The 10,755-nt window shown below is 33.0% G+C and overlaps 6 non-coding genes across 6 annotated transcripts; 3 read left to right on the top strand and 3 right to left on the bottom strand.

The window, feature by feature from the left end:
- Positions 1 to 196: 196 nt before the first annotated feature.
- Trnal-uag lies at positions 197 to 276 on the top strand. The gene has a single exon. It is a non-coding gene; the product is annotated as a tRNA-Leu (tRNA).
- Positions 277 to 2,467: 2,191 nt separating this feature from the next.
- On the top strand, positions 2,468 to 2,549 carry Trnal-aag. The gene has a single exon. It is a non-coding gene; the product is annotated as a tRNA-Leu (tRNA).
- Positions 2,550 to 5,359: 2,810 nt separating this feature from the next.
- Trnal-uag lies at positions 5,360 to 5,439 on the bottom strand. Its single transcript has one exon. It is a non-coding gene; the product is annotated as a tRNA-Leu (tRNA).
- Positions 5,440 to 5,758: 319 nt separating this feature from the next.
- Positions 5,759 to 5,831, top strand: Trnav-uac. Its single transcript has one exon. It is a non-coding gene; the product is annotated as a tRNA-Val (tRNA).
- Positions 5,832 to 6,022: 191 nt separating this feature from the next.
- Trnav-uac lies at positions 6,023 to 6,095 on the bottom strand. Its single transcript has one exon. It is a non-coding gene; the product is annotated as a tRNA-Val (tRNA).
- A 4,317-nt stretch (positions 6,096 to 10,412) lies between these two features.
- Trnav-uac lies at positions 10,413 to 10,485 on the bottom strand. Its single transcript has one exon. It is a non-coding gene; the product is annotated as a tRNA-Val (tRNA).
- Between the last annotated feature and the right edge of the window lie 270 nt (positions 10,486 to 10,755).

Consider the following 10,755-nt stretch of genomic DNA (forward strand, 5'->3'; position numbering starts at 1 on the left):
CGAGAGTATAAATATTGAAAGTTGAATCCGTATAACTTGAAATCCGTTGTTTGTTTCCATAACTTGGGGATGTGAGTTGTATATAACTCATTTTATCAAACTTTTTATTGCCAATACATGGCTTGTTTTACGATGAGCTTAGARCTTTCTCCGAYGAAGAACTTTTTTTAAATTTTTTCACTGKGGATAATGTGTAGGCAGCGTGGCCGAGCGGTCTAAGGCGCTGGTTTTAGGCACCAGTCCGAAAGGGCGTGGGTTCGAATCCCACCGCTGTCAGAAAGCATTTTTTGGTAAATTAGTTCATGAYAATTTTAGAATATCCACAGAGACTTAAGTCAAAGTTGAAAATGTATGATTCTAAATACTTTTAAGCAAAGGTACTTCTATATGTACTTATAATTCTATATATACTTACAGTGCTGGTAAAAACGTTTGCAGCCGTATTGACTATTGTACTTGAAACCATTTCTTCAACCTTTGATAAAGTATTTTTTTATTGTATATATATATTTTTTATATTGTTTATACAAAAAATCATAAAAACTTAAACATTAGCTCATTTATTATTATTGTGGTTTGACCAAAGTCAAAATTCATGTGTTTTGCAACTCTTAAATATTCCACAAATATTTTAAAAATGTTTCAATATTTAGTTGCATAACCATTATTTTTAATAACTTCAGCACATCTTCTAGGCATTGAAGCTACTAAACTTTCAATGTAACAGAAAGGGATCGGTTTTAGCTTCTCTTGGAACTGCTTTGGAGTATTTTGTAAAGACATTTTTTGTTTGCTGGTCTTCTGTAACGTTTGTAGCACGTGGCCTATCTCCTCTGTGAAGTGTGTAGATGTTCTCAGTGCAATCGAATGCGCTTATACTTGCCTTTTATTAAGTAGCAAAATAAAAACAAAAATATAACAAATATCAGTTGCAAATGTTTTGAATGCTTGCATTTCATATTCTCTACTGGAAAATTGCTTTGTTTTTGTTAAAGGTTAAAATAAGAATTTTAACAGGATATATGTGACTAACACAATAAATAAAGCTCGGAAAATGAAAAAACAAAGAACACAAAACTTACTTTAGCAACAAAAAAATGGTGGGAACAAATATTTGATGTTGGTTGCAAATATTTTGACCACYAATGTATTTTAAATTACCTTGCAGTAGTTAGTAATAAAGTGAATAACCGCTTACGCGATTATAGCCGAGTTAACAACAGCCTCATCCGAGGCTGGTTAGAACTATTCACGAGGGTGTTTTTTTTTACGTTGCGGGTCCCAAACCCAGCTCACAACCCTATATAGGGGATATTTCGCCTTCTCACTTTAACTCGCCTTCAAACGGATGTTCCTAGGCTACCCAGAGGATACTTGGTCAAAGACCGGAAGTCCTCACTTGCATGAACTTCTACACATGACTCCATCAAACTACAAAGGGAAAAAAGGTAAACAAACAATTTTTTTAAAGCAATGAATCTAATTTCACCTGAAAATCGACTTAACAAACGAAAAAATGCATCCACTATTTCTATTAAATGGAAAATATTAAAAAAATGACGGCTTTTATCTCAAAATACTATATGACAATCTTTTCTTTTCATAAATATGAAGCGATGTGAATTCTTGAATGACAATAACAGCTGTATCTTTCTAACGGCAGTGAGAACACTGTTTTGTTATGAAATGCTTAAATGTAATCTAATCTTTTAAATTTTCGGTCTGAACATGGTATAAGATTTGAAGCATGCTTCTTATTTGTACCACAGAAATTATTAAATTAACCTGTTCTGTACTGTGATACAGTATCAAGTCTCTAAATTTGACAGAGAAAATTTTTGAGACTTGAGACGATTTTGCTATTCTGTAAGTGATAGTCACAAACTCTATTATATTTCATTATTCAGAGATGTTTTTATACCTGAACGAAAATAAATATGTCGATAACAAATATTAAATTTGCTATGACATAGTTAAAAAACATAATTATCAACCAAAATAAAAATATATGTTGACTTTGTTTCATAATATTAACGACATTTATGTAAAATTTATTTATTTTTAACCTTTTGGTGTTTGAGTTGCTAACAAAATATAAAAAAAACGACAATCGATTAATATCTATGGGGATCTCTATTCAGTATATTCAAAATGGCAAACAAGAGTTCTTTTTGGTTTTGTGACTTGCTAACTACCAGGTCTCAAATTTGAGGCAAGATTTTGAGACTAAAGCTAGAGACTGTTAAATGAATAGTAACTAGTCACAAATTAAGATTTTACCACAAGATGTCTCAAATAGAGACTGGTTACAGAATMCCGCTATAAGACATGAAAGATAAGCAAGTACGTGAATTGAGATTATGTAATTCCTTAAAAGTATGTATTTGTAATGCAATCTTAACCAAATCTATTACTAACAATAAACGTCTTGCACTCAACAGAAGCTTTTGACGAAGTATTAAATGTGGGTAGCGTGGCCGAGCGGTCTAAGGCGCTGGTTTAAGGCACCAGTCTCTTCGGGGGCGTGGGTTCGAATCCCACCGCTGCCAAGACAATTTTTTATATTTATCATTTTTTGATTTCACGGACATTTGTCTAAAAAATTAATGTGATAAAATTAGTAAATAAATTTAACTCTACTCTGCGATTTATCATATATTAGAAGATATTGATAGCCATAATAAAAAATATCGAGACAAATCTCAAAACATAGACGTGTACAGCTCGGAGAGATCATGCGTTAAAAGTTAGTTCAACGAAAAATATATATATCTACAAATTAGCCAAACCCTGGACTTAAACTGTTTATGCGACAACCTAAGTATACCAAAAGAATTAGACAATGGGATGTTCCTTAGTAGAAAATTTTTAAACGAATCTGATTGATATCGAAAAAATATAGGATTTACCTTGGAAACTTAAATAAAAATGTATTTAAGAAAGCCGTAGGTTGCAAGCAGGAGCTGCGGTTGATTTTAATCTCTATATATAAGCCTACCTAACCATGACTGATTTGGATTTCTCTAGCATCCCGTTTTTAGCTAACTATTTAGTTTTTTTTTATTTATTTATAAACAGTGATGATTAATGCAAACTTCGGTTGGTGCAAATCATTTTGGAATTTTTTTAATGATTCGTTGAAGAATGAACTTCAAAATATAGTTAGCCTATTCCAATTATTCCATATGTTAAAAAACTATCAACATTTCTGCAAAGCTACTGAATATAATGCTACATTTGCTTTGTGATATAGGAATCCATATTTTTTTCTAATTTCACTTAACTTTTCAACTAAATTTGGAGAGAAAAAGAATTCGAAAGATTATCTATATTTTACTATATAATTTATTTATTACATTAGGTAATCTTTTTAAAAGATTCTTATGAAAGTTGACAGTTCGTGGTGTYCACTAGAGTAGATTAATACTCTCTAATACTAACCGCTCTCAAGGTCTAATTATAAGGCGCCATAATCATATAAAAACAGTTGTTCAAACCAACATTTCGGGTAACACTATTTCCAATTAATGCTGTCCCCTACCGTAACGCCGTATTGTCAAAAATATAACCGAACCTATGAATTGAATTTGGTTATGGTTATTATAGTTAGTGCACTCTAATTACCTAGAATAAAGAAATAAGTACTAAAGGAAATGACTAATTGAAATAAATTCACTAATGACAGTCTAGAATAAATCATGGGGCATTTTTAACGACATAATTAACTTATTCTAAATCAGAATCATAACTTTTATAGTACAGTACAAACAGCCAAAAACGTAGAATCGTGGCCCGTGTCAGCTAATACGACCTATCTTATTGGCGTGCAATGTAAGTGCAGAGTGAAAAACGCTACTCCCTTTTCTCTTTGACGTAGGAATCTACAGCATTTTGGTTTTTGCCGTGGAAACGTGTCAGTTGATTGCTCTCTCACAACGCCGGGTTGCCAGTATCTAAATACTGTAGAACTTTTATAATTCAATCTGTTCWATATGTTTGAAATTTTCTTAAAATAAATCAAAATCAGAGTCGAATGCTATTATTTATAAATATATAAACTATTTTTAATATTTTGTTTTCAGTTTTGATATTTTATATTACGAAAAATTTTAATTAAAACTTATATGTATACAAATACTAAGCACGTTCTAACTGTTCACACATTTTGCTCGATAAGGAAAGAGCAGTAACGTTACCACTGTTTCTTCTATAAGTCTAGAATAAATCACAGGTACATTTTTAACGACATAATAACCTAATCTGGAAATATAACTTTTATCGCAGATTTCTAATCCTAAAATGTGGAATAATCAACTGTAACCGCTCTTGACTACATATTTTATAYATAACCTTTTATTTAAATCTTGGAATTTATTCATTAAAATCACCACTCAGAAGTCGTTTTATCCGTTGTAACCGAGCGATCATCGAAGAAACATCATTTCAAATATGCCATAAGACAAAATTAGAAATGAAGTTCATAAACCTCACGCTGTCAGATAAAACGATATACCTCCTCATCGCGGGTGCTAATACTTTCGATTTGCAAAGAAAGTAAATGAAGACTGACTACAGAAATGATCCTGTGAAGTATAGTCTTAACTTTTCAACGGCCAACGCAGAGTATTTCAACCAAAAGCCATACAAAATAGTTGAGAATTCGCAGAAGYAAAACAGAAACGAAAGAAAAGTATAAGCAATTGAAAATAAACAAAAGCAAAAAAATCGTGTATACGACATTTGGGTAAGTATGTACGAATATGCGATAGCCGATGGGTTGGTAGCATTAGCGTGTGTACAGTCGAGGTGTATGGTGGCGGCAAGCGCTCACATCAGATACAATTTTAGGTATAAAAGATTCATTACTCACTAAGTACCACGTGRTCTTTCTAACGAATTTGAGCACAGCAACCCAGAATATTCAAAAATAAATCTAGTTATGGTGTTCAAAATGCACCTAAGACGTTAATATTACGTAATATAAATGTGTAGTACTCGTACAATGTCATGAAAACTATTTCAATATTTCGCTCATATAAGCATATTTGAACAAATAATATATACACAGTACACGTATAATTAAGTAATAAAAATATATTTCATAATCTATAGCATTTCAAACATTATYTTTGATTCCTTATTAACAATTGGCACATGTGACCTTGAAGAACTATTGATATTCTCATTACCAGTTCTTATTATTAGCCTTACCTAATGCATAAATTCTGAGTGTATTCAACAACTTATGGAATGAATGGATGACAATCTCATCAACCTCTCCATTAACGTAACACTAAATTTAAGTAATTCATTAACGCTTCATTAAATCATTAAAAAGTGAGACCATTAAAAAGTTTCTTGACAGCGGTGGGATTCGAACCCACGCCCTTTCGGACTGGTGCCTAAAACCAGCGCCTTAGACCGCTCGGCCACGCTGCCTACAATAAGCAATGGGACAAATGGCATTTAAGTGTACATGTCTGCCTTTATAAAATTAAAAATTCTTACAGCTGAAGTGCTTGTTATTTAAATCAGAATAATTCTCTGTTCGTTTATGTTCAAACCTCAAAATTCTTTTATTTTAGGAACGTTTTTCCTTTATCTATTTCTTGAAGTTAACCTCTTGAAGTTAACCTAACTACTATAATATTACGTTTGTTCTGAGATAACGTAGTTTATTATTTATTCCCTCCYTAGAAGTAGTCATGCGCCTTGTAAGTGGTCTTCTCATATTCATTTTGTCGATTAAATAATGTGTGGTTCCATAGTGTAGCGGTTATCACGTCTGCTTTACACGCAGAAGGTCTCCAGTTCGACCCTGGATGGAACCAGCTGAATATTTTTTTAATTTAATTTTAACATTTTCTTTAAACAAAAAAAAAAAAAATAGTTTTACTATGAAAGCTTTTCTAATAATTAAATAATTTCGAATTTTAGTGTATATAAATCTCAATGATAACATTCTTTAACCTACTTAACTTAAATGGGGTCAAATCTTAAGTTCACCAAAAATTTCATCAACTGGTTCCATCCAGGATCGAACTGGAGACCTTCTGCGTGTAAAGCAGACGTGATAACCGCTACACTATGGAACCACAYAAATATTGGAAAGGGCTGATCGCGTTTTCGAAAAATTATATTTAATACAAGTCATAATTATTGGAAAATTCTAAATGTCTTGATATACATATAACATAAAGTATTGGACAAAACTAAAACACCCCTTTCATTGGTKTGAAAATRATATCTTAAAAATAAAAAAATTAGCACGACTGAAGCGTGGTAACACCAMGTTAAAACACGYTCGAACGACTTGACYGATATGAATGAAATAAGTGGGGTTCTAAAAAAAMACAYWTTTWWAWRCRMRARRAKWWWAAMAMMACAAAAAAAAAGCTTTTTGAGCTCGAAGAGCTGYGGGCTTTTTTCTACGGTGGTCTGTSKTACTGTGGTCTTTTTCTTACGGACTTTTTAAAATCCCAAAAATCGTAATTCAAATTATCAACTAAAATAACAAAATATGTCTCTTTATTTTTGTTTGACACCATAAATTTACATAGAAAAAATAGAAATAATTTCAAATTACGAAAAAAGTATATTATTAACATTATCATTATAAGTAGTTCCTGCTCTTGGTATTGCTGAAACTATTGGCTTGTGGTAACTAAAATATGATACATATGTTTGTGATTCTATTTTATGCAAATACCTCGAAAAAACAGCATCAATAGTAGTACCGTATCTCGTTGTCGATTCTTTTGGATTSTTAATGTMATTTAAATTTTTCTAAAAGAAATGTTCTTAGTKGTTTTGATTTTCATCTGCAAAATTTACATTGAATTCTCCAGATAAAACCATCGGAAGCTGATGGAAGTTCCCACCAAGTATTTCAGAGACCTCATCAGTATATTCTATAAGCGCTCGATTGATGAAATGTTTTACATCTTCAATTTTTGTATTTGGTGAAATGTTGATTATTACCATGACAGTTTCAACTTCGTTGTTCATTTACACATATAGCTGAACAAATGGCTCCAAGTCCTGTACGTCTAACATTCACATCGCTAGTATTTTTTAAGATTATGTCCATATTTGGTGTTAAAATATTAAATTATTTGTCATCGCTAATTTGATAGATAGCAACTCCACCTGTACGAACATAATCTCGTTTGAAATGGGCAATGCAGTTCGTCATTGCTCATCCGCGTTTCGGAAAGAAGTACGAAATTAGTTTTTTGAATTACAGAATCCGACAAATCCAATCTATGGCGTTGTATTGTTTTGTATTTAATGTGATTATGGAAATGCCATTTTTCGTTTGAAGGAAATCAAAGATCGTTTGGGCTTTAGAGTGTAAAGGATTTAACGATAATCTCTGAAATTCTTGCAGCAAACTTTTCGTTGAGGATGCTTGCACTCGATTATGGTGAAATCTGAAGTTATTTGGATCGTTATTGGGTGTTACAATGAACAAACCTTCGAGGTTTGTTACACGACACAGCACAACAGAGAAAAGCTCTTGTGGATGTCCCTTATTGTATTCGTAAACAGCGAATGTTCCACCTTGTGATTTGTGGATGGTCATCGCAGCGGTCGAAACTAAAGGAAAATGCTTTCGTTTCGCAGTAACTTTTTTATCTGATGTCGATGGGATGTTTGCTGAGCGTAATTCAATTGGTACAGCAAGATTACTGATACAAAGCTGACAAAATTCTAAATAAACTCTGCCCACTGAACTATTACATAAGCCATCAGTTACATCGATGTTAGTGGTAATAAGGTAATAAATAGATTTAGCAAAAGTAATTTGATACGGTAACCCACCAACTTCATTGAGATTCTTTTTATGCAGTTTCTGACGACAATTAGTCTCCCGTTCACGGCTTTTTGAAGCATTAATCACATCGTTAGCTGTCGAAATTATGTTTTCTTCAAATTTTTGCGCARCATAATTGTWGWAAGCGTCAACACGAACGTTTTCATAAAACAAACGAACTACATGAGGACAYAATCTTTCGGCATCTTCTTTGGTAAAAAATCTGGATTCAATAATTTGAAATTCATTCTCATCCAATGGATCTCCGTTGCCTATCTTATTTGGGATATTCGAAAGTTGAACATTAGTCTGTCTTACTACTTTAGTCAGTTGATAGAATTTTAATGTTCTCCCCATATAAGGTCCAAAAATATTTATTTTAACTGGCTTATATATGGCTGTTGCCCTTACTGGTGGTGCTTGTCGTAAATCCTCAATTAAAAACACATCTATGCCACCAAAGTCAGCTTCACCTCTTCCGGTAATCTGTTTTGCACGCATTTAAGTGATCTGTACAAWTGTAACGTTTCAAATGATAAAGGTAACATTTTGCAAATTGGAATTTTATGAGCTGTATGAACTGTTGTACCAATAATTGCCACAACATMATTGTCAATAAATCTGTCGTAAATTTCCATTATAAGTTTAACRACAAAAGTCTGGGCTAGTGATATGGTGAATAATACATCTTTTTGTTTTCTATTTTCCGATCTCATCAATTCGCAGAAGTGTTGAGTGACTTAATGGTTTTACTATCTCTTTGTTTTGCAACAGCACCAAGTTTGCTAAGTGCTGCATTTTGCAAGTCAGCATTGATTGTAGAATCCGGATATTGYGCTACCAATGCATAAGGATCATTTTCGAAGACAATATTGGCATGTTCTTGTTCATCTTCACCATCAACGTCTTTGTCTGCTTTTTCTCTGCACAACTGTCTACAAATTTCAAGGGTTTTTTCTACATCTAAGTTGGACTCAAACTCTTTTCTGCGTTTTAAGATTACATCTTTGTTGTCTTCATATATTTGTATATATTTATTACCAGCAAGAACGTCATTGTTTTCACTTTTAAAAGGAATATGCGGCAATACCATTTCTCTTCTGTAGTCGTTGAAGTTATCAGCCATATCATATTTATGGTAACGGATTACTTTCCTTAGARGAAGGTATTATGCACTACACGCTTGTGTATACGACTGTCGCGCCTGCGCACTTTTTTCTTACGGTCTTTCTCTTACGGTTTTACTATCACTTTTTTCAGTTAGGTCCCGCTGCAAAATCCCTATCTCCTCCAAGCCTGCCGTAAGGAACTTCGTTCAAAAAACTAATTTTAAGATTACCCTTAAGAGGAAAATATTCTCACATAAAATTGATTAATGTTATCTAAACATACAGGGTGGCTGATGAATTTTGCTACATTAAGAAACTCAAATATTTTTTTTTTTTCAGTGTATTTAATTCATTTTTATTTTATTCATGTTAAAGCTCATTCAATTTTATTAAATATAGCGTAATTAGTTTTAAAAATAATGGAATTTAAATGCCCCCCCTGCTCGTTGATACATGTGCGGCATCTTACCAAAAAGTTGTCCATTACTGCTTGGAGAGTTGAGACAGGAATAGSCRCAATTGTTTCTCGAATGGATTGCCTTAGTTCATTCAAATTTGTTGGTTTTGCTTTGTAGACTTCATCTGTCATAATAAGTTGGGCTATGTGAGGAGCTGCAAACCACACAGAGTTGAAAGAAATTCTCATTCGGCGTAATTCTGGATAAAAAAACTCTCTCAACATGCTCAAGTAACGGTCTCCAGTAACCGTAACGGTGTGACCGTTTTCTTCGAAGAAGTAGGGCCCGACAATGCAGCGTTATGAAACTGCACACCACACTGTGACACGAAGTGGATGGAATTCCGTCTCATGGAGTATCTGTGGGTTGGAAGCACTCCATATTCGACAATTTTGTTATGTATCGTCAGACATGAAAAGACAGTTCAACATGTTCCCATCCTCTTCCACCATTTGAAGCATCTTCTGGCAAAATTCCAATCAAATCGGCAAGTCTGCAGCGTTCAGTTTGTTGGTTTGAATTTTATAYGGGAATAAGTCCAAATCTTTGTGCATAATTGACTGTAATGACTGTCTGCTTACACCCATTTGAGCAGATAAGCTTCTTGTCGAAACACGTGGATTGTTTTGTATAACAGCAGCTGCAGCAGCGATTGTTTCCTCCGTTCGAACTGAAGGGTTTCGATGGTAAGGTCTTCTGTTGACTGTCCCATTCTCGGCAAAATTGTTTACAAGTCTCATTATGGTTCATCTGCTCGGAGGATTGCCGCCAAACGTGCGCCTATACTCTCTTTGAACCGAAACTACGGACTCCAGTGCGTGATAGCGGCGGACAATCCAAATTCTCGTTTCAGTGTTTCAGTTATCCATTTTTGTTAAATGTAGAAGTCAATCTGCAAAATAAAAAACAAATTAACCAGATTCATTAAATAGAAAAAAAGTTATTCAATTTGTTTTTTGTAGCGTAACAAGTTTAAGAAGTATCTCAAAATTAAAAACATAGAGTTCTCTGCAAAATATTTAGTTCAACTGGTTTCATCCAGGATCGAACTGGAGACCTTCTGCGTGTAAAGCAGACGTGATAACCGCTACACTATGGAACCATATGATCATTATTTGCCAGAGCAACGCTCTTTTCATTTAAGCACTTTAAGAGAGCGATTGAGTGATTAAGCCTATTTATTTCTTAGAAATCGTGTAATAAAAAAGTATTTCACTCATCTAAATTATATGAACTAAAATTAATTATAATTAATGGCGTTCAAATTAAATTATTTGTATTGACTTAAATAAAGTTTTTGATAAAAATATTTTTTATATTTCAGTGTAATTAATATGGAAAAATATGGTAACATTATATTAAAAATAAATAA

This window comes from Bactrocera latifrons, unplaced genomic scaffold, assembly GCF_001853355.1.
Source record: "Bactrocera latifrons isolate USDA-ARS-PBARC rearing strain unplaced genomic scaffold, ASM185335v1 scaffold_261, whole genome shotgun sequence".
Classification (NCBI taxonomy): domain Eukaryota; kingdom Metazoa; phylum Arthropoda; class Insecta; order Diptera; family Tephritidae; genus Bactrocera; species Bactrocera latifrons.